This window comes from Anomaloglossus baeobatrachus, chromosome 9, assembly GCF_048569485.1.
Source record: "Anomaloglossus baeobatrachus isolate aAnoBae1 chromosome 9, aAnoBae1.hap1, whole genome shotgun sequence".
NCBI lineage: Eukaryota > Metazoa > Chordata > Amphibia > Anura > Aromobatidae > Anomaloglossus > Anomaloglossus baeobatrachus.
In genome coordinates, this window is record NC_134361.1 from 206,515,592 (window position 1) to 206,540,023 (window position 24,432).

Here is a 24,432-nt window from a genome sequence, read left to right on the forward strand (position 1 = left end):
TTGCAATACCCCCCCAAAGGAACAATTTCGCCTCAAAATGGCAAAAATTTGCAATACCCCCCCAAAGAAACAATTTCACCTCAAAATGGCCAAAAGTTGCAATACCCCACAAAGGAACAATTTCGCCTCAAAATGGCAAAAAATTGCAATACCCCCCCAAAGAAACAATTTCGCCTCAAAATGCTGAAAAGTTGCAATACCCCCCGAAAGAAACAATTTCGCTTCAAAATGGCCAAAAGTTGCAATACCCCTCCAAAGGAACAATTTCGCCTTAAAATGGCAAAAAATTGCAATACCCCCCAAAGGAACAATTTCGATTCAAAATGCCGAAAAGTTGCAATACCCCCCCAAGGTACAATTTCGCTTCAAAATGGCCAAAAGTTGCAAAACCCCCCCAAAGGAACAATTTCGCCTCAAAATGGCCAAAAATTGCAATACACCCCGAAAGGAACAATTTCGCTTCAAAATGGCCAAAAGTTGCAATACCCCCCCAAAGGAACAATTTCGCCTCAAAATGCCTAAAAGTTGCAATACCCCCCGAAAAGAACAATTTCGTTTCAAAATGGCCAAAAGTTGCAATACCCCCCAAAGGAACAATTTCGCCTCAAAATGCCAAAAAGTTGCAATACCCCCCGAAAGGAACAATTTCGCTTCAAAATGGCCAAAAGATGCAATACCCCCCAAAGCAACAATTGCGCCTCAAAATGGCAAAAAATTGCAATACCCCCCCAAAGGACCAATTTCGCCTCAAAATGGCCAAAAGCTGGAATACCCCCCCAAAGGAACAATTTCGCCTCAAAATGGCAAAAAATTGCAATACCCCCCCAAAGGAACAATTTCGCTTCAAAATGGCCAAAAGTTGCAATACCCCCCAAAAAGGAACAATTTCGCCTCAAAATGGAAAAAAAAATTGCAATACCCCCCCAAAGGAACAATTTTGCCTAAAAATGCCGAAAAGTTGCAATACCCCCCGAAAGGAACAATTTCGCTTCAAAATGGCCAAAAGTTGCAATACCACCCAAAGGAACAATTTCGCCCCAAAATGGCAAAAAATTGCAAAACCCCCCAAAGGAACAATTTCGCTTCAAAAAGGCCAAAAGTTGCAATACCCCCCAAAGGAACAATTTCGCCTCAAAATGGCAAAAATTTGCAATACCCCCCAAAGAAACAATTTCACCTCAAAATGGCCAAAAGTTGCAATACCCCCCAAAGGAACAATTTCGCCTCAAAATGGCAAAAAATTGCAATACCCCCCCAAAGGAACAATTTCGCCTCAAAATGCTGAAAAGTTGCAATACCCCCCGAAAGGAACAATTTCGCTTCAAAATGGCCAAAAGTTGCAATACCCCTCCAAAGGAACAATTTCGCCTCAAAATGGCAAAAAATTGAAATACCCCCCAAAAGGAACAATTTCGCTTCAAAATGCCGAAAAGTTGCAATACCCCCCCAAGGTACAATTTCGCTTCAAAATGGCCAAAAGTTGCAATACCCCCCCAAAGGAACAATTTCGCTTCAAAATGGCCAAAAGTTGCAATACCCCTCCAAAGGAACAATTTCGCTTCAAAATGGCCAAAAGTTGCAATACCCGCCCAAAGGAACAACTTCGCCTGAAAATGGCAAAAAAATTGCAATACCCCCCCAAAGGAACAATTTCGCCTCAAAATGCCGAAAAGTTGCAATACCCCCCCAAAAGAACAATTTCGCTTCAAAATGGCCAAAAGTTGCAATACCCCCCAAAGGAACAATTTCGCCTCAAAATGCCGAAAAGTTGCAATACCCCCCGAAAGCAACAATTTCGCTTCAAAATGGCCAAAAGATGCAATACCCCCCCAAAGCAACAATTGCGCCTCAAAATGGCAAAAAATTGCAATACCCCCCCAAAGGAACAATTTCGCCTCAAAATGGCAAAAAATTGCAATACCCCCCCAAAGGAACAATTTCGCTTCAAAATGGCCAAAAGTTGCAATACCCCCCAAAAAGGAACAATTTCGCCTCAAAATGGAAAAAAAAATTGCAATACCCCCCAAAAGGAACAATTTCGCTTCAAAATGGCCAAAAGTTGCAATACCACCCAAAGGAACAATTTCGCCTCAAAATGGCAAAAAATTGCAATACCCCCCAAAGGAACAATTTCGCTTCAAAAAGGCCAAAAGTTGCAATACCCCCCCAAAGGAACAATTTCGCCTCAAAATGCTGAAAAGTTGCAATACCCCCCGAAAGGAACAATTTCGCTTCAAAATGGCCAAAAGTTGCAATACCCCTCCAAAGGAACAATTTCGCCTCAAAATGGCAAAAAATTGCAATACCCCCCCAAAGGAACAATTTCGCTTCAAAATGGCCAAAAGTTGCAATACCCCCCCAAAGGAACAATTTCGCTTCAAAATGCCGAAAAGTTGCAATACCCCCCCAAAGGTACAATTTCGCTTCAAAATGGCCAAAAGTTGCAATACCTCTCCAAAGGAACAATTTCGCTTCAAAATGGCCAAAAGTTGCAATACCCCCCAAAGGAACAATTTCGCCTCAAAATGGCAAAAAATTGCAATACCCCCCCAAAGGAACAATTTCGCCTCAAAATGCTGAAAAGTTGCAATACCCCCCGAAAGGAACAATTTCGCTTCAAAATGGCCAAAAGTTGCAATACCCCTCCAAAGGAACAATTTCGCCTCAAAATGGCAAAAAATTGCAATACCCCCCCAAAGGAACAATTTCGCTTCAAAATGGCCAAAAGCTGGAATACCCCCCCAAAGGAACAATTTCGCCTCAAAATGGCAAAAAATTGCAATACCCCCCCAAAGGAACAATTTCGCTTCAAAATGGCCAAAAGTTGCAATACCCCCCAAAAAGGAACAATTTCGCCTCAAAATGGAAAAAAAATTGCAATACCCCCCCAAAGGAACAATTTCGCCTAAAAATGCCGAAAAGTTGCAATACCCCCCGAAAGGAACAATTTCGCTTCAAAATGGCCAAAAGTTGCAATACCACCCAAAGGAACAATTTCGCCTCAAAATGGCAAAAAATTGCAATACCCCCCCAAAGAAACAATTTCGCCTCAAAATGCTGAAAAGTTGCAATACCCCCCGAAAGAAACAATTTCGCTTCAAAATGGCCAAAAGTTGCAATACCCCTCCAAAGGAACAATTTCGCCTTAAAATGGCAAAAAATTGCAATACCCCCCCAAAGGAACAATTTCGATTCAAAATGCCGAAAAGTTGCAATACCCCCCCAAGGTACAATTTCGCTTCAAAATGGCCAAAAGTTGCAAAACCCCCCCAAAGGAACAATTTCGCCTCAAAATGCCGAAAAGTTTCAATACCCCCCGAAAAGAACAATTTCGCTTCAAAATGGCCAAAAGTTGCAATACCCCCCAAAGGAACAATTTCGCCTCAAAATGCCGAAAAGTTGCAATACCCCCCGAAAGGAACAATTTCGCTTCAAAATGGCCAAAAGATGCAATACCCCCCAAAGCAACAATTGCGCCTCAAAATGGCAAAAAATTGCAATACCCCCCCAAAGGAACAATTTCGCCTCAAAATGGCAAACAATTGCAATACCCCCCCAAAGGAACAATTTCGCTTCAAAATGGCCAAAAGCTGGAATACCCCCCCAAAGGAACAATTTCGCCTCAAAATGGCAAAAAATTGCAATACCCCCCCAAAGGAACAATTTCGCTTCAAAATGGCCAAAAGTTGCAATACCCCCCAAAAAGGAACAATTTCGCCTCAAAATGGAAAAAAAATTGCAATACCCCCCCAAAGGAACAATTTCGCCTAAAAATGCCGAAAAGTTGCAATACCCCCCGAAAGGAACAATTTCGCTTCAAAATGGCCAAAAGTTGCAATACCACCCAAAGGAACAATTTCGCCTCAAAATGGCAAAAATTTGCAATACCCCCCGAAAGGAACAATTTCGCTTCAAAATGGCCAAAAGTTGCAATACCCCCCCAAAGGAACAATTTCGCCTCAAAATGGCAAAAAATTGCAATACTCCCCCAAAGGAACAATTTCGCTTGAAAATGTCGAAAAGTTGCAATACCCATCCAAAGGAACAATTTCGCCTCAAAATGGCAAAAAATTGCAATACCCCCCCAAAGGAACAATTTCACTTCAAAATGGCCAAAAGTTGCAATACCCCCCAAAGGAACAATTTCGCCTCAAAATGGCAAAAAATTGCAATACCCCCCAAAGGAACAATTTCGCTTCAAAAAGGCCAAAAGTTGCAATACCCCCCCAAAGGAACAATTTCGCCTCAAAATGGCAAAAATTTGCAATACCCCCCCAAAGAAACAATTTCACCTCAAAATGGCCAAAAGTTGCAATACCCCCCAAAGGAACAATTTCGCCTCAAAATGGCAAAAAATTGCAATACCCCCCCAAAGAAACAATTTCGCCTCAAAATGCTGAAAAGTTGCAATACCCCCCGAAAGAAACAATTTCGCTTCAAAATGGCCAAAAGTTGCAATACCCCTCCAAAGGAACAATTTCGCCTTAAAATGGCAAAAAATTGCAATACCCCCCAAAGGAACAATTTCGATTCAAAATGCCGAAAAGTTGCAATACCCCCCCAAGGTACAATTTCGCTTCAAAATGGCCAAAAGTTGCAAAACCCCCCCAAAGGAACAATTTCGCCTCAAAATGCCAAAAAGTTGCAATACCCCCCGAAAGGAACAATTTCGCTTCAAAATGGCCAAAAGATGCAATACCCCCCAAAGCAACAATTGCGCCTCAAAATGGCAAAAAATTGCAATACCCCCCCAAAGGACCAATTTCGCCTCAAAATGGCCAAAAGCTGGAATACCCCCCCAAAGGAACAATTTCGCCTCAAAATGGCAAAAAATTGCAATACCCCCCCAAAGGAACAATTTCGCTTCAAAATGGCCAAAAGTTGCAATACCCCCCAAAAAGGAACAATTTCGCCTCAAAATGGAAAAAAAAATTGCAATACCCCCCCAAAGGAACAATTTTGCCTAAAAATGCCGAAAAGTTGCAATACCCCCCGAAAGGAACAATTTCGCTTCAAAATGGCCAAAAGTTGCAATACCACCCAAAGGAACAATTTCGCCCCAAAATGGCAAAAAATTGCAAAACCCCCCAAAGGAACAATTTCGCTTCAAAAAGGCCAAAAGTTGCAATACCCCCCAAAGGAACAATTTCGCCTCAAAATGGCAAAAATTTGCAATACCCCCCAAAGAAACAATTTCACCTCAAAATGGCCAAAAGTTGCAATACCCCCCAAAGGAACAATTTCGCCTCAAAATGGCAAAAAATTGCAATACCCCCCCAAAGGAACAATTTCGCCTCAAAATGCTGAAAAGTTGCAATACCCCCCGAAAGGAACAATTTCGCTTCAAAATGGCCAAAAGTTGCAATACCCCTCCAAAGGAACAATTTCGCCTCAAAATGGCAAAAAATTGAAATACCCCCCAAAAGGAACAATTTCGCTTCAAAATGCCGAAAAGTTGCAATACCCCCCCAAGGTACAATTTCGCTTCAAAATGGCCAAAAGTTGCAATACCCCCCTAAAGGAACAATTTCGCTTCAAAATGGCCAAAAGTTGCAATACCCCTCCAAAGGAACAATTTCGCTTCAAAATGGCCAAAAGTTGCAATACCCGCCCAAAGGAACAACTTCGCCTGAAAATGGCAAAAAAATTGCAATACCCCCCCAAAGGAACAATTTCGCCTCAAAATGCCGAAAAGTTGCAATACCCCCCCAAAAGAACAATTTCGCTTCAAAATGGCCAAAAGTTGCAATACCCCCCAAAGGAACAATTTCGCCTCAAAATGCCGAAAAGTTGCAATACCCCCCGAAAGCAACAATTTCGCTTCAAAATGGCCAAAAGATGCAATACCCCCCCAAAGCAACAATTGCGCCTCAAAATGGCAAAAAATTGCAATACCCCCCCAAAGGAACAATTTCGCCTCAAAATGGCAAAAAATTGCAATACCCCCCCAAAGGAACAATTTCGCTTCAAAATGGCCAAAAGTTGCAATACCCCCCAAAAAGGAACAATTTCGCCTCAAAATGGAAAAAAAAATTGCAATACCCCCCAAAAGGAACAATTTCGCTTCAAAATGGCCAAAAGTTGCAATACCACCCAAAGGAACAATTTCGCCTCAAAATGGCAAAAAATTGCAATACCCCCCAAAGGAACAATTTCGCTTCAAAAAGGCCAAAAGTTGCAATACCCCCCCAAAGGAACAATTTCGCCTCAAAATGCTGAAAAGTTGCAATACCCCCCGAAAGGAACAATTTCGCTTCAAAATGGCCAAAAGTTGCAATACCCCTCCAAAGGAACAATTTCGCCTCAAAATGGCAAAAAATTGCAATACCCCCCCAAAGGAACAATTTCGCTTCAAAATGGCCAAAAGTTGCAATACCCCCCCAAAGGAACAATTTCGCTTCAAAATGCCGAAAAGTTGCAATACCCCCCCAAAGGTACAATTTCGCTTCAAAATGGCCAAAAGTTGCAATACCTCTCCAAAGGAACAATTTCGCTTCAAAATGGCCAAAAGTTGCAATACCCCCCAAAGGAACAATTTCGCCTCAAAATGGCAAAAAATTGCAATACCCCCCCAAAGGAACAATTTCGCCTCAAAATGCTGAAAAGTTGCAATACCCCCCGAAAGGAACAATTTCGCTTCAAAATGGCCAAAAGATGCAATACCCCCCAAAGGAACAATTGCGCCTCAAAATGGCAAAAAATTGCAATACCCCCCCAAAGGAACAATTTCGCCTCAAAATGGCAAAAAATTGCAATACCCCCCCAAAGGAACAATTTCGCTTCAAAATGGCCAAAAGCTGGAATACCCCCCCAAAGGAACAATTTCGCCTCAAAATGGCAAAAAATTGCAATACCCCCCAAAGGAACAATTTCGCTTCAAAAAGGCCAAAAGTTGCAATACCCCCCCAAAGGAACAATTTCGCCTCAAAATGCTGAAAAGTTGCAATACCCCCCGAAAGGAACAATTTCGCTTCAAAATGGCCAAAAGTTGCAATACCCCTCCAAAGGAACAATTTCGCCTCAAAATGGCAAAAAATTGCAATACCCCCCCAAAGGAACAATTTCGCTTCAAAATGGCCAAAAGTTGCAATACCCCCCCAAAGGAACAATTTCGCTTCAAAATGCCGAAAAGTTGCAATACCCCCCCAAAGGTACAATTTCGCTTCAAAATGGCCAAAAGTTGCAATACCTCTCCAAAGGAACAATTTCGCTTCAAAATGGCCAAAAGTTGCAATACCCCCCAAAGGAACAATTTCGCCTCAAAATGGCAAAAAATTGCAATACCCCCCCAAAGGAACAATTTCGCCTCAAAATGCTGAAAAGTTGCAATACCCCCCGAAAGGAACAATTTCGCTTCAAAATGGCCAAAAGATGCAATACCCCCCAAAGGAACAATTGCGCCTCAAAATGGCAAAAAATTGCAATACCCCCCCAAAGGAACAATTTCGCCTCAAAATGGCAAAAAATTGCAATACCCCCCCAAAGGAACAATTTCGCTTCAAAATGGCCAAAAGCTGGAATACCCCCCCAAAGGAACAATTTCGCCTCAAAATGGCAAAAAATTGCAATACCCCCCAAAGGAACAATTTCGCTTCAAAAAGGCCAAAAGTTGCAATACCCCCCCAAAGGAACAATTTCGCCTCAAAATGCTGAAAAGTTGCAATACCCCCCGAAAGGAACAATTTCGCTTCAAAATGGCCAAAAGTTGCAATACCCCTCCAAAGGAACAATTTCGCCTCAAAATGGCAAAAAATTGCAATACCCCCCCAAAGGAACAATTTCGCTTCAAAATGGCCAAAAGTTGCAATACCCCCCCAAAGGAACAATTTCGCTTCAAAATGCCGAAAAGTTGCAATACCCCCCCAAAGGTACAATTTCGCTTCAAAATGGCCAAAAGTTGCAATACCTCTCCAAAGGAACAATTTCGCTTCAAAATGGCCAAAAGTTGCAATACCCCCCAAAGGAACAATTTCGCCTCAAAATGGCAAAAAATTGCAATACCCCCCCAAAGGAACAATTTCGCCTCAAAATGCTGAAAAGTTGCAATACCCCCCGAAAGGAACAATTTCGCTTCAAAATGGCCAAAAGATGCAATACCCCCCAAAGGAACAATTGCGCCTCAAAATGGCAAAAAATTGCAATACCCCCCCAAAGGAACAATTTCGCCTCAAAATGGCAAAAAATTGCAATACCCCCCCAAAGGAACAATTTCGCTTCAAAATGGCCAAAAGCTGGAATACCCCCCCAAAGGAACAATTTCGCCTCAAAATGGCAAAAAATTGCAATACCCCCCCAAAGGAACAATTTCGCTTCAAAATGGCCAAAAGTTGCAATACCCCCCAAAAAGGAACAATTTCGCCTCAAAATGGAAAAAAAATTGCAATACCCCCCCAAAGGAACAATTTCGCCTAAAAATGCCGAAAAGTTGCAATACCCCCCGAAAGGAACAATTTCGCTTCAAAATGGCCAAAAGTTGCAATACCACCCAAAGGAACAATTTCGCCTCAAAATGGCAAAAAATTGCAATACCCCCCAAAGAAACAATTTCGCCTCAAAATGCTGAAAAGTTGCAATACCCCCCGAAAGAAACAATTTCGCTTCAAAATGGCCAAAAGTTGCAATACCCCTCCAAAGGAACAATTTCGCCTTAAAATGGCAAAAAATTGCAATACCCCCCCAAAGGAACAATTTCGATTCAAAATGCCGAAAAGTTGCAATACCACCCCAAGGTACAATTTCGCTTCAAAATGGCCAAAAGTTGCAAAACCCCCCCAAAGGAACAATTTCGCCTCAAAATGCCGAAAAGTTTCAATACCCCCCGAAAAGAACAATTTCGCTTCAAAATGGCCAAAAGTTGCAATACCCCCCAAAGGAACAATTTCGCCTCAAAATGCCGAAAAGTTGCAATACCCCCCGAAAGGAACAATTTCGCTTCAAAATGGCCAAAAGATGCAATACCCCCCAAAGCAACAATTGCGCCTCAAAATGGCAAAAAATTGCAATACCCCCCCAAAGGAACAATTTCGCCTCAAAATGGCAAACAATTGCAATACCCCCCCAAAGGAACAATTTCGCTTCAAAATGGCCAAAAGCTGGAATACCCCCCCAAAGGAACAATTTCGCCTCAAAATGGCAAAAAATTGCAATACCCCCCCAAAGGAACAATTTCGCTTCAAAATGGCCAAAAGTTGCAATACCCCCCAAAAAGGAACAATTTCGCCTCAAAATGGAAAAAAAATTGCAATACCCCCCCAAAGGAACAATTTCGCCTAAAAATGCCGAAAAGTTGCAATACCCCCCGAAAGGAACAATTTCGCTTCAAAATGGCCAAAAGTTGCAATACCACCCAAAGGAACAATTTCGCCTCAAAATGGCAAAAATTTGCAATACCCCCCGAAAGGAACAATTTCGCTTCAAAATGGCCAAAAGTTGCAATACCCCCCCAAAGGAACAATTTCGCCTCAAAATGGCAAAAAATTGCAATACTCCCCCAAAGGAACAATTTCGCTTGAAAATGTCGAAAAGTTGCAATACCCACCCAAAGGAACAATTTCGCCTCAAAATGGCAAAAAATTGCAATACCCCCCCAAAGGAACAATTTCACTTCAAAATGGCCAAAAGTTGCAATACCCCCCAAAGGAACAATTTCGCCTCAAAATGGCAAAAAATTGCAATACCCCCCAAAGGAACAATTTCGCTTCAAAAAGGCCAAAAGTTGCAATACCCCCCCAAAGGAACAATTTCGCCTCAAAATGGCAAAAATTTGCAATACCCCCCCAAAGAAACAATTTCACCTCAAAATGGCCAAAAGTTGCAATACCCCCCAAAGGAACAATTTCGCCTCAAAATGGCAAAAAATTGCAATACCCCCCCAAAGAAACAATTTCGCCTCAAAATGCTGAAAAGTTGCAATACCCCCCGAAAGAAACAATTTCGCTTCAAAATGGCCAAAAGTTGCAATACCCCTCCAAAGGAACAATTTCGCCTTAAAATGGCAAAAAATTGCAATACCCCCCAAAGGAACAATTTCGATTCAAAATGCCGAAAAGTTGCAATACCCCCCCAAGGTACAATTTCGCTTCAAAATGGCCAAAAATTGCAATACCCCCCAAAGGAACAATTTCGATTCAAAATGCTGAAAAGTTGCAATACCCCCCGAAAGGAACAATTTCGCTTCAAAATGGCCAAAAGTTGCAATACCTCTCCAAAGGAACAATTTCGCCTCAAAATGGCAAAAAATTGAAATACCCCCCAAAAGGAACAATTTCGCTTCAAAATGCCGAAAAGTTGCAATACCCCCCCAAGGTACAATTTCGCTTCAAAATGGCCAAAAGTTGCAATACCCCCCCAAAGGAACAATTTCGCTTCAAAATGGCCAAAAGTTGCAATACCCCTCCAAAGGAACAATTTCGCTTCAAAATGGCCAAAAGTTGCAATACCCGCCCAAAGGAACAACTTCGCCTGAAAATGGCAAAAAAATTGCAATACCCCCCCAAAGGAACAATTTCGCCTCAAAATGCCGAAAAGTTGCAATACCCCCCCAAAAGAACAATTTCGCTTCAAAATGGCAAAAAGTTGCAATACCCCCCAAAGGAACAATTTCGCCTCAAAATGCCGAAAAGTTGCAATACCCCCCGAAAGCAACAATTTCGCTTCAAAATGGCCAAAAGATGCAATACCCCCCCAAAGCAACAATTGCGCCTCAAAATGGCAAAAAATTGCAATACCCCCCCAAAGGAACAATTTCGCCTCAAAATGGCAAAAAATTGCAATACCCCCCCAAAGGAACAATTTCGCTTCAAAATGGCCAAAAGTTGCAATACCCCCCAAAAAGGAACAATTTCGCCTCAAAATGGAAAAAAAAATTGCAATACCCCCCAAAAGGAACAATTTCGCTTCAAAATGGCCAAAAGTTGCAATACCACCCAAAGGAACAATTTCGCCTCAAAATGGCAAAAAATTGCAATACCCCCCAAAGGAACAATTTCGCTTCAAAAAGGCCAAAAGTTGCAATACCCCCCCAAAGGAACAATTTCGCCTCAAAATGCTGAAAAGTTGCAATACCCCCCGAAAGGAACAATTTCGCTTCAAAATGGCCAAAAGTTGCAATACCCCTCCAAAGGAACAATTTCGCCTCAAAATGGCAAAAAATTGCAATACCCCCCCAAAGGAACAATTTCGCTTCAAAATGGCCAAAAGTTGCAATACCCCCCCAAAGGAACAATTTCGCTTCAAAATGCCGAAAAGTTGCAATACCCCCCCAAAGGTACAATTTCGCTTCAAAATGGCCAAAAGTTGCAATACCTCTCCAAAGGAACAATTTCGCTTCAAAATGGCCAAAAGTTGCAATACCCCCCAAAGGAACAATTTCGCCTCAAAATGGCAAAAAATTGCAATACCCCCCCAAAGGAACAATTTCGCCTCAAAATGCTGAAAAGTTGCAATACCCCCCGAAAGGAACAATTTCGCTTCAAAATGGCCAAAAGATGCAATACCCCCCAAAGGAACAATTGCGCCTCAAAATGGCAAAAAATTGCAATACCCCCCCAAAGGAACAATTTCGCCTCAAAATGGCAAAAAATTGCAATACCCCCCCAAAGGAACAATTTCGCTTCAAAATGGCCAAAAGCTGGAATACCCCCCCAAAGGAACAATTTCGCCTCAAAATGGCAAAAAATTGCAATACCCCCCCAAAGGAACAATTTCGCTTCAAAATGGCCAAAAGTTGCAATACCCCCCAAAAAGGAACAATTTCGCCTCAAAATGGAAAAAAAATTGCAATACCCCCCCAAAGGAACAATTTCGCCTAAAAATGCCGAAAAGTTGCAATACCCCCCGAAAGGAACAATTTCGCTTCAAAATGGCCAAAAGTTGCAATACCACCCAAAGGAACAATTTCGCCTCAAAATGGCAAAAAATTGCAATACCCCCCCAAAGAAACAATTTCGCCTCAAAATGCTGAAAAGTTGCAATACCCCCCGAAAGAAACAATTTCGCTTCAAAATGGCCAAAAGTTGCAATACCCCTCCAAAGGAACAATTTTGCCTTAAAATGGCAAAAAATTGCAATACCCCCCCAAAGGAACAATTTCGATTCAAAATGCCGAAAAGTTGCAATACCCCCCCAAGGTACAATTTCGCTTCAAAATGGCCAAAAGTTGCAAAACCCCCCCAAAGGAACAATTTCGCCTCAAAATGCCGAAAAGTTTCAATACCCCCCGAAAAGAACAATTTCGCTTCAAAATGGCCAAAAGTTGCAATACCCCCCAAAGGAACAATTTCGCCTCAAAATGCCGAAAAGTTGCAATACCCCCCGAAAGGAACAATTTCGCTTCAAAATGGCCAAAAGATGCAATACCCCCCAAAGCAACAATTGCGCCTCAAAATGGCAAAAAATTGCAATACCCCCCCAAAGGAACAATTTCGCCTCAAAATGGCAAACAATTGCAATACCCCCCCAAAGGAACAATTTCGCTTCAAAATGGCCAAAAGCTGGAATACCCCCCCAAAGGAACAATTTCGCCTCAAAATGGCAAAAAATTGCAATACCCCCCCAAAGGAACAATTTCGCTTCAAAATGGCCAAAAGTTGCAATACCCCCCAAAAAGGAACAATTTCGCCTCAAAATGGAAAAAAAATTGCAATACCCCCCCAAAGGAACAATTTCGCCTAAAAATGCCGAAAAGTTGCAATACCCCCCGAAAGGAACAATTTCGCTTCAAAATGGCCAAAAGTTGCAATACCACCCAAAGGAACAATTTCGCCTCAAAATGGCAAAAATTTGCAATACCCCCCGAAAGGAACAATTTCGCTTCAAAATGGCCAAAAGTTGCAATACCCCCCCAAAGGAACAATTTCGCCTCAAAATGGCAAAAAATTGCAATACTCCCCCAAAGGAACAATTTCGCTTGAAAATGTCGAAAAGTTGCAATACCCACCCAAAGGAACAATTTCGCCTCAAAATGGCAAAAAATTGCAATACCCCCCCAAAGGAACAATTTCACTTCAAAATGGCCAAAAGTTGCAATACCCCCCAAAGGAACAATTTCGCCTCAAAATGGCAAAAAATTGCAATACCCCCCAAAGGAACAATTTCGCTTCAAAAAGGCCAAAAGTTGCAATACCCCCCCAAAGGAACAATTTCGCCTCAAAATGGCAAAAATTTGCAATACCCCCCCAAAGAAACAATTTCACCTCAAAATGGCCAAAAGTTGCAATACCCCCCAAAGGAACAATTTCGCCTCAAAATGGCAAAAAATTGCAATACCCCCCCAAAGAAACAATTTCGCCTCAAAATGCTGAAAAGTTGCAATACCCCCCGAAAGAAACAATTTCGCTTCAAAATGGCCAAAAGTTGCAATACCCCTCCAAAGGAACAATTTCGCCTTAAAATGGCAAAAAATTGCAATACCCCCCAAAGGAACAATTTCGATTCAAAATGCCGAAAAGTTGCAATACCCCCCCAAGGTACAATTTCGCTTCAAAATGGCCAAAAGTTGCAAAACCCCCCCAAAGGAACAATTTCGCCTCAAAATGGCCAAAAATTGCAATACACCCCGAAAGGAACAATTTCGCTTCAAAATGGCCAAAAGTTGCAATACCCCCCCAAAGGAACAATTTCGCCTCAAAATGCCTAAAAGTTGCAATACCCCCCGAAAAGAACAATTTCGTTTCAAAATGGCCAAAAGTTGCAATACCCCCCAAAGGAACAATTTCGCCTCAAAATGCCAAAAAGTTGCAATACCCCCCGAAAGGAACAATTTCGCTTCAAAATGGCCAAAAGATGCAATACCCCCCAAAGCAACAATTGCGCCTCAAAATGGCAAAAAATTGCAATACCCCCCCAAAGGACCAATTTCGCCTCAAAATGGCCAAAAGCTGGAATACCCCCCCAAAGGAACAATTTCGCCTCAAAATGGCAAAAAATTGCAATACCCCCCCAAAGGAACAATTTCGCTTCAAAATGGCCAAAAGTTGCAATACCCCCCAAAAAGGAACAATTTCGCCTCAAAATGGAAAAAAAAATTGCAATACCCCCCCAAAGGAACAATTTTGCCTAAAAATGCCGAAAAGTTGCAATACCCCCCGAAAGGAACAATTTCGCTTCAAAATGGCCAAAAGTTGCAATACCACCCAAAGGAACAATTTCGCCCCAAAATGGCAAAAAATTGCAAAACCCCCCAAAGGAACAATTTTGCTTCAAAAAGGCCAAAAGTTGCAATACCCCCCAAAGGAACAATTTCGCCTCAAAATGGCAAAAATTTGCAATACCCCCCAAAGAAACAATTTCACCTCAAAATGGCCAAAAGTTGCAATACCCCCCAAAGGAACAATTTCGCCTCAAAATGGCAAAAAATTGCAATACCCCCCCAAAGGAACAATTTCGCCTCAAAATGCTGAAAAGTTGCAATACCCCCCGAAAGGAACAATTTCGCTTCAAAATGGCCAAAAGTTGCAATACCCCTCCAAAGGAACAATTTCGCCTCAAAATGGCAAAAAATTGAAATACCCCCCAAAAGGAACAATTTCGCTTCAAAATGCCGAAAAGTTGCAATACCCCCCAAGGTACAATTTCGCTTCAAAATGGCCAAAAGTTGCAATACCCCCCCAAAGGAACAATTTCGCTTCAAAATGGCCAAAAGTTGCAATACCCCTCCAAAGGAACAATTTCGCTTCAAAATGGCCAAAAGTTGCAATACCCGCCCAAAGGAACAACTTCGCCTGAAAATGGCAAAAAAATTGCAATACCCCCCCAAAGGAACAATTTCGCCTCAAAATGCCGAAAAGTTGCAATACCCCCCCAAAAGAACAATTTCGCTTCAAAATGGCCAAAAGTTGCAATACCCCCCAAAGGAACAATTTCGCCTCAAAATGCCGAAAAGTTGCAATACCCCCCGAAAGCAACAATTTCGCTTCAAAATGGCCAAAAGATGCAATACCCCCCCAAAGCAACAATTGCGCCTCAAAATGGCAAAAAATTGCAATACCCCCCAAAGGAACAATTTCGCCTCAAAATGGCAAAAAATTGCAATACCCCCCCAAAGGAACAATTTCGCTTCAAAATGGCCAAAAGTTGCAATACCCCCCAAAAAGGAACAATTTCGCCTCAAAATGGAAAAAAAAATTGCAATACCCCCCAAAAGGAACAATTTCGCTTCAAAATGGCCAAAAGTTGCAATACCACCCAAAGGAACAATTTCGCCTCAAAATGGCAAAAAATTGCAATACCCCCCAAAGGAACAATTTCGCTTCAAAAAGGCCAAAAGTTGCAATACCCCCCCAAAGGAACAATTTCGCCTCAAAATGCTGAAAAGTTGCAATACCCCCCGAAAGGAACAATTTCGCTTCAAAATGGCCAAAAGTTGCAATACCCCTCCAAAGGAACAATTTCGCCTCAAAATGGCAAAAAATTGCAATACCCCCCCAAAGGAACAATTTCGCTTCAAAATGGCCAAAAGTTGCAATACCCCCCCAAAGGAACAATTTCGCTTCAAAATGCCGAAAAGTTGCAATACCCCCCCAAAGGTACAATTTCGCTTCAAAATGGCCAAAAGTTGCAATACCTCTCCAAAGGAACAATTTCGCTTCAAAATGGCCAAAAGTTGCAATACCCCCCAAAGGAACAATTTCGCCTCAAAATGGCAAAAAATTGCAATACCCCCCCAAAGGAACAATTTCGCCTCAAAATGCTGAAAAGTTGCAATACCCCCCGAAAGGAACAATTTCGCTTCAAAATGGCCAAAAGATGCAATACCCCCCAAAGGAACAATTGCGCCTCAAAATGGCAAAAAATTGCAATACCCCCCCAAAGGAACAATTTCGCCTCAAAATGGCAAAAAATTGCAATACCCCCCCAAAGGAACAATTTCGCTTCAAAATGGCCAAAAGCTGGAATACCCCCCCAAAGGAACAATTTCGCCTCAAAATGGCAAAAAATTGCAATACCCCCCAAAGGAACAATTTCGCTTCAAAAAGGCCAAAAGTTGCAATACCCCCCCAAAGGAACAATTTCGCCTCAAAATGCTGAAAAGTTGCAATACCCCCCGAAAGGAACAATTTCGCTTCAAAATGGCCAAAAGTTGCAATACCCCTCCAAAGGAACAATTTCGCCTCAAAATGGCAAAAAATTGCAATACCCCCCCAAAGGAACAATTTCGCTTCAAAATGGCCAAAAGTTGCAATACCCCCCCAAAGGAACAATTTCGCTTCAAAATGCCGAAAAGTTGCAATACCCCCCCAAAGGTACAATTTCGCTTCAAAATGGCCAAAAGTTGCAATACCTCTCCAAAGGAACAATTTCGCTTCAAAATGGCCAAAAGTTGCAATACCCCCCAAAGGAACAATTTCGCCTCAAAATGGCAAAAAATTGCAATACCCCCCCAAAGGAACAATTTCGCCTCAAAATGCTGAAAAGTTGCAATACCCCCCGAAAGGAACAATTTCGCTTCAAAATGGCCAAAAGATGCAATACCCCCCAAAGGAACAATTGCGCCTCAAAATGGCAAAAAATTGCAATACCCCCCCAAAGGAACAATTTCGCCTCAAAATGGCAAAAAATTGCAATACCCCCCCAAAGGAACAATTTCGCTTCAAAATGGCCAAAAGCTGGAATACCCCCCCAAAGGAACAATTTCGCCTCAAAATGGCAAAAAATTGCAATACCCCCCCAAAGGAACAATTTCGCTTCAAAATGGCCAAAAGTTGCAATACCCCCCAAAAAGGAACAATTTCGCCTCAAAATGGAAAAAAAATTGCAATACCCCCCCAAAGGAACAATTTCGCCTAAAAATGCCGAAAAGTTGCAATACCCCCCGAAAGGAACAATTTCGCTTCAAAATGGCCAAAAGTTGCAATACCACCCAAAGGAACAATTTCGCCTCAAAATGGCAAAAAATTGCAATACCCCCCCAAAGAAACAATTTCGCCTCAAAATGCTGAAAAGTTGCAATACCCCCCGAAAGAAACAATTTCGCTTCAAAATGGCCAAAAGTTGCAATACCCCTCCAAAGGAACAATTTTGCCTTAAAATGGCAAAAAATTGCAATACCCCCCCAAAGGAACAATTTCGATTCAAAATGCCGAAAAGTTGCAATACCCCCCCAAGGTACAATTTCGCTTCAAAATGGCCAAAAGTTGCAATACCCCCCAAAGGAACAATTTCGCCTCAAAATGGCAAAAAATTGCAATACCCCCCCAAAGAAACAATTTCGCCTCAAAATGCTGAAAAGTTGCAATACCCCCCGAAAGAAACAATTTCGCTTCAAAATGGCCAAAAGTTGCAATACCCCTCCAAAGGAACAATTTTGCCTTAAAATGGCAAAAAATTGCAATACCCCCCCAAAGGAACAATTTCGATTCAAAATGCCGAAAAGTTGCAATACCCCCCCAAGGTACAATTTCGCTTCAAAATGGCCAAAAGTTGCAATACCCCCCAAAGGAACAATTTCGCCTCAAAATGCCGAAAAGTTGCAATACCCCCCGAAAGGAACAATTTCGCTTCAAAATGGCCAAAAGATGCAATACCCCCCAAAGCAACAATTGCGCCTCAAAATGGCAAAAAATTGCAATACCCCCCCAAAGGAACAATTTCGCCTCAAAATGGCAAACAATTGCAATACCCCCCCAAAGGAACAATTTCGCTTCAAAATGGCCAAAAGCTGGAATACCCCCCCAAAGGAACAATTTCGCCTCAAAATGGCAAAAAATTGCAATACCCCCCCAAAGGAACAATTTCGCTTCAAAATGGCCAAAAGTTGCAATACCCCCCAAAAAGGAACAATTTCGCCTCAAAATGGAAAAAAAATTGCAATACCCCCCCAAAGGAACAATTTCGCCTAAAAATGCCGAAAAGTTGCAATACCCCCCGAAAGGAACAATTTCGCTTCAAAATGGCCAAAAGTTGCAATACCACCCAAAGGAACAATTTCGCCTCAAAATGGCAAAAATTTGCAATACCCCCCGAAAGGAACAATTTCGCTTCAAAATGGCCAAAAGTTGCAATACCCCCCCAAAGGAACAATTTCGCCTCAAAATGGCAAAAAATTGCAATACTCCCCCAAAGGAACAATTTCGCTTGAAAATGTCGAAAAGTTGCAATACCCACCCAAAGGAACAATTTCGCCTCAAAATGGCAAAAAATTGCAATACCCCCCCAAAGGAACAATTTCACTTCAAAATGGCCAAAAGTTGCAATACCCCCCAAAGGAACAATTTCGCCTCAAAATGGCAAAAAATTGCAATACCCCCCAAAGGAACAATTTCGCTTCAAAAAGGCCAAAAGTTGCAATACCCCCCCAAAGGAACAATTTCGCCTCAAAATGGCAAAAATTTGCAATACCCCCCCAAAGAAACAATTTCACCTCAAAATGGCCAAAAGTTGCAATACCCCCCAAAGGAACAATTTCGCCTCAAAATGGCAAAAAATTGCAATACCCCCCCAAAGAAACAATTTCGCCTCAAAATGCTGAAAAGTTGCAATACCCCCCGAAAGAAACAATTTCGCTTCAAAATGGCCAAAAGTTGCAATACCCCTCCAAAGGAACAATTTCGCCTTAAAATGGCAAAAAATTGCAATACCCCCCAAAGGAACAATTTCGATTCAAAATGCCGAAAAGTTGCAATACCCCCCCAAGGTACAATTTCGCTTCAAAATGGCCAAAAGTTGCAAAACCCCCCCAAAGGAACAATTTCGCCTCAAAATGGCCAAAAATTGCAATACACCCCGAAAGGAACAATTTCGCTTCAAAATGGCCAAAAGTTGCAATACCCCCCCAAAGGAACAATTTCGCCTCAAAATGCCTAAAAGTTGCAATACCCCCCGAAAAGAACAATTTCGTTTCAAAATGGCCAAAAGTTGCAATACCCCCCAAAGGAACAATTTCGCCTCAAAATGCCAAAAAGTTGCAATACCCCCCGAAAGGAACAATTTCGCTTCAAAATGGCCAAAAGATGCAATACCCCCCAAAGCAACAATTGCGCCTCAAAATGGCAAAAAATTGCAATACCCCCCCAAAGGACCAATTTCGCCTCAAAATGGCCAAAAGCTGGAATACCCCCCCAAAGGAACAATTTCGCCTCAAAATGGCAAAAAATTGCAATACCCCCCCAAAGGAACAATTTCGCTTCAAAATGGCCAAAAGTTGCAATACCCCCCAAAAAGGAACAATTTCGCCTCAAAATGGAAAAAAAAATTGCAATACCCCCCCAAAGGAACAATTTTGCCTAAAAATGCCGAAAAGTTGCAATACCCCCCGAAAGGAACAATTTCGCTTCAAAATGGCCAAAAGTTGCAATACCACCCAAAGGAACAATTTCGCCCCAAAATGGCAAAAAATTGCAAAACCCCCCAAAGGAACAATTTTGCTTCAAAAAGGCCAAAAGTTGCAATACCCCCCAAAGGAACAATTTCGCCTCAAAATGGCAAAAATTTGCAATACCCCCCAAAGAAACAATTTCACCTCAAAATGGCCAAAAGTTGCAATACCCCCCAAAGGAACAATTTCGCCTCAAAATGGCAAAAAATTGCAATACCCCCCCAAAGGAACAATTTCGCCTCAAAATGCTGAAAAGTTGCAATACCCCCCGAAAGGAACAATTTCGCTTCAAAATGGCCAAAAGTTGCAATACCCCTCCAAAGGAACAATTTCGCCTCAAAATGGCAAAAAATTGAAATACCCCCCAAAAGGAACAATTTCGCTTCAAAATGCCGAAAAGTTGCAATACCCCCCAAGGTACAATTTCGCTTCAAAATGGCCAAAAGTTGCAATACCCCCCCAAAGGAACAATTTCGCTTCAAAATGGCCAAAAGTTGCAATACCCCTCCAAAGGAACAATTTCGCTTCAAAATGGCCAAAAGTTGCAATACCCGCCCAAAGGAACAACTTCGCCTGAAAATGGCAAAAAAATTGCAATACCCCCCCAAAGGAACAATTTCGCCTCAAAATGCCGAAAAGTTGCAATACCCCCCCAAAAGAACAATTTCGCTTCAAAATGGCCAAAAGTTGCAATACCCCCCAAAGGAACAATTTCGCCTCAAAATGCCGAAAAGTTGCAATACCCCCCGAAAGCAACAATTTCGCTTCAAAATGGCCAAAAGATGCAATACCCCCCCAAAGCAACAATTGCGCCTCAAAATGGCAAAAAATTGCAATACCCCCCAAAGGAACAATTTCGCCTCAAAATGGCAAAAAATTGCAATACCCCCCCAAAGGAACAATTTCGCTTCAAAATGGCCAAAAGTTGCAATACCCCCCAAAAAGGAACAATTTCGCCTCAAAATGGAAAAAAAAATTGCAATACCCCCCAAAAGGAACAATTTCGCTTCAAAATGGCCAAAAGTTGCAATACCACCCAAAGGAACAATTTCGCCTCAAAATGGCAAAAAATTGCAATACCCCCCAAAGGAACAATTTCGCTTCAAAAAGGCCAAAAGTTGCAATACCCCCCCAAAGGAACAATTTCGCCTCAAAATGCTGAAAAGTTGCAATACCCCCCGAAAGGAACAATTTCGCTTCAAAATGGCCAAAAGTTGCAATACCCCTCCAAAGGAACAATTTCGCCTCAAAATGGCAAAAAATTGCAATACCCCCCCAAAGGAACAATTTCGCTTCAAAATGGCCAAAAGTTGCAATACCCCCCCAAAGGAACAATTTCGCTTCAAAATGCCGAAAAGTTGCAATACCCCCCCAAAGGTACAATTTCGCTTCAAAATGGCCAAAAGTTGCAATACCTCTCCAAAGGAACAATTTCGCTTCAAAATGGCCAAAAGTTGCAATACCCCCCAAAGGAACAATTTCGCCTCAAAATGGCAAAAAATTGCAATACCCCCCCAAAGGAACAATTTCGCCTCAAAATGCTGAAAAGTTGCAATACCCCCCGAAAGGAACAATTTCGCTTCAAAATGGCCAAAAGATGCAATACCCCCCAAAGGAACAATTGCGCCTCAAAATGGCAAAAAATTGCAATACCCCCCCAAAGGAACAATTTCGCCTCAAAATGGCAAAAAATTGCAATACCCCCCCAAAGGAACAATTTCGCTTCAAAATGGCCAAAAGCTGGAATACCCCCCCAAAGGAACAATTTCGCCTCAAAATGGCAAAAAATTGCAATACCCCCCAAAGGAACAATTTCGCTTCAAAAAGGCCAAAAGTTGCAATACCCCCCCAAAGGAACAATTTCGCCTCAAAATGCTGAAAAGTTGCAATACCCCCCGAAAGGAACAATTTCGCTTCAAAATGGCCAAAAGTTGCAATACCCCTCCAAAGGAACAATTTCGCCTCAAAATGGCAAAAAATTGCAATACCCCCCCAAAGGAACAATTTCGCTTCAAAATGGCCAAAAGTTGCAATACCCCCCCAAAGGAACAATTTCGCTTCAAAATGCCGAAAAGTTGCAATACCCCCCCAAAGGTACAATTTCGCTTCAAAATGGCCAAAAGTTGCAATACCTCTCCAAAGGAACAATTTCGCTTCAAAATGGCCAAAAGTTGCAATACCCCCCAAAGGAACAATTTCGCCTCAAAATGGCAAAAAATTGCAATACCCCCCCAAAGGAACAATTTCGCCTCAAAATGCTGAAAAGTTGCAATACCCCCCGAAAGGAACAATTTCGCTTCAAAATGGCCAAAAGATGCAATACCCCCCAAAGGAACAATTGCGCCTCAAAATGGCAAAAAATTGCAATACCCCCCCAAAGGAACAATTTCGCCTCAAAATGGCAAAAAATTGCAATACCCCCCCAAAGGAACAATTTCGCTTCAAAATGGCCAAAAGCTGGAATACCCCCCCAAAGGAACAATTTCGCCTCAAAATGGCAAAAAATTGCAATACCCCCCCAAAGGAACAATTTCGCTTCAAAATGGCCAAAAGTTGCAATACCCCCCAAAAAGGAACAATTTCGCCTCAAAATGGAAAAAAAATTGCAATACCCCCCCAAAGGAACAATTTCGCCTAAAAATGCCGAAAAGTTGCAATACCCCCCGAAAGGAACAATTTCGCTTCAAAATGGCCAAAAGTTGCAATACCACCCAAAGGAACAATTTCGCCTCAAAATGGCAAAAAATTGCAATACCCCCCCAAAGAAACAATTTCGCCTCAAAATGCTGAAAAGTTGCAATACCCCCCGAAAGAAACAATTTCGCTTCAAAATGGCCAAAAGTTGCAATACCCCTCCAAAGGAACAATTTCGCCTTAAAATGGCAAAAAATTGCAATACCCCCCCAAAGGAACAATTTCGATTCAAAATGCCGAAAAGTTGCAATACCCCCCAAGGTACAATTTCGCTTCAAAATGGCCAAAAGTTGCAAAACCCCCCCAAAGGAACAATTTCGCCTCAAAATGCCGAAAAGTTTCAATACCCCCCGAAAAGAACAATTTCGCTTCAAAATGGCCAAAAGTTGCAATACCCCCCAAAGGAACAATTTCGCCTCAAAATGCCGAAAAGTTGCAATACCCCCCGAAAGGAACAATTTCGCTTCAAAATGGCCAAAAGATGCAATACCCCCCAAAGCAACAATTGCGCCTCAAAATGGCAAAAAATTGCAATACCCCCCCAAAGGAACAATTTCGCCTCAAAATGGCAAACAATTGCAATACCCCCCCAAAGGAACAATTTCGCTTCAAAATGGCCAAAAGCTGGAATACCCCCCCAAAGGAACAATTTCGCCTCAAAATGGCAAAAAATTGCAATACCCCCCCAAAGGAACAATTTCGCTTCAAAATGGCCAAAAGTTGCAATACCCCCCAAAAAGGAACAATTTCGCCTCAAAATGGAAAAAAAATTGCAATACCCCCCCAAAGGAACAATTTCGCCTAAAAATGCCGAAAAGTTGCAATACCCCCCGAAAGGAACAATTTCGCTTCAAAATGGCCAAAAGTTGCAATACCACCCAAAGGAACAATTTCGCCTCAAAATGGCAAAAATTTGCAATACCCCCCGAAAGGAACAATTTCGCTTCAAAATGGCCAAAAGTTGCAATACCCCCCCAAAGGAACAATTTCGCCTCAAAATGGCAAAAAATTGCAATACTCCCCCAAAGGAACAATTTCGCTTGAAAATGTCGAAAAGTTGCAATACCCACCCAAAGGAACAATTTCGCCTCAAAATGGCAAAAAATTGCAATACCCCCCCAAAGGAACAATTTCACTTCAAAATGGCCAAAAGTTGCAATACCCCCCAAAGGAACAATTTCGCCTCAAAATGGCAAAAAATTGCAATACCCCCCAAAGGAACAATTTCGCTTCAAAAAGGCCAAAAGTTGCAATACCCCCCCAAAGGAACAATTTCGCCTCAAAATGGCAAAAATTTGCAATACCCCCCCAAAGAAACAATTTCACCTCAAAATGGCCAAAAGTTGCAATACCCCCCAAAGGAACAATTTCGCCTCAAAATGGCAAAAAATTGCAATACCCCCCCAAAGAAACAATTTCGCCTCAAAATGCTGAAAAGTTGCAATACCCCCCGAAAGAAACAATTTCGCTTCAAAATGGCCAAAAGTTGCAATACCCCTCCAAAGGAACAATTTCGCCTTAAAATGGCAAAAAATTGCAATACCCCCCAAAGGAACAATTTCGATTCAAAATGCCGAAAAGTTGCAAAACCCCCCCAAAGGAACAATTTCGCCTCAAAATGGCCAAAAATTGCAATACACCCCGAAAGGAACAATTTCGCTTCAAAATGGCCAAAAGTTGCAATACCCCCCCAAAGGAACAATTTCGCCTCAAAATGCCTAAAAGTTGCAATACCCCCCGAAAAGAACAATTTCGTTTCAAAATGGCCAAAAGTTGCAATACCCCCCAAAGGAACAATTTCGCCTCAAAATGCCAAAAAGTTGCAATACCCCCCGAAAGGAACAATTTCGCTTCAAAATGGCCAAAAGATGCAATACCCCCAAAAGCAACAATTGCGCCTCAAAATGGCAAAAAATTGCAATACCCCCCCAAAGGACCAATTTCGCCTCAAAATGGCCAAAAGCTGGAATACCCCCCCAAAGGAACAATTTCGCCTCAAAATGGCAAAAAATTGCAATACCCCCCCAAAGGAACAATTTCGCTTCAAAATGGCCAAAAGTTGCAATACCCCCCAAAAAGGAACAATTTCGCCTCAAAATGGAAAAAAAAATTGCAATACCCCCCCAAAGGAACAATTTTGCCTAAAAATGCCGAAAAGTTGCAATACCCCCCGAAAGGAACAATTTCGCTTCAAAATGGCCAAAAGTTGCAATACCACCCAAAGGAACAATTTCGCCCCAAAATGGCAAAAAATTGCAAAACCCCCCAAAGGAACAATTTCGCTTCAAAAAGGCCAAAAGTTGCAATACCCCCCAAAGGAACAATTTCGCCTCAAAATGGCAAAAATTTGCAATACCCCCCAAAGAAACAATTTCACCTCAAAATGGCCAAAAGTTGCAATACCCCCCAAAGGAACAATTTCGCCT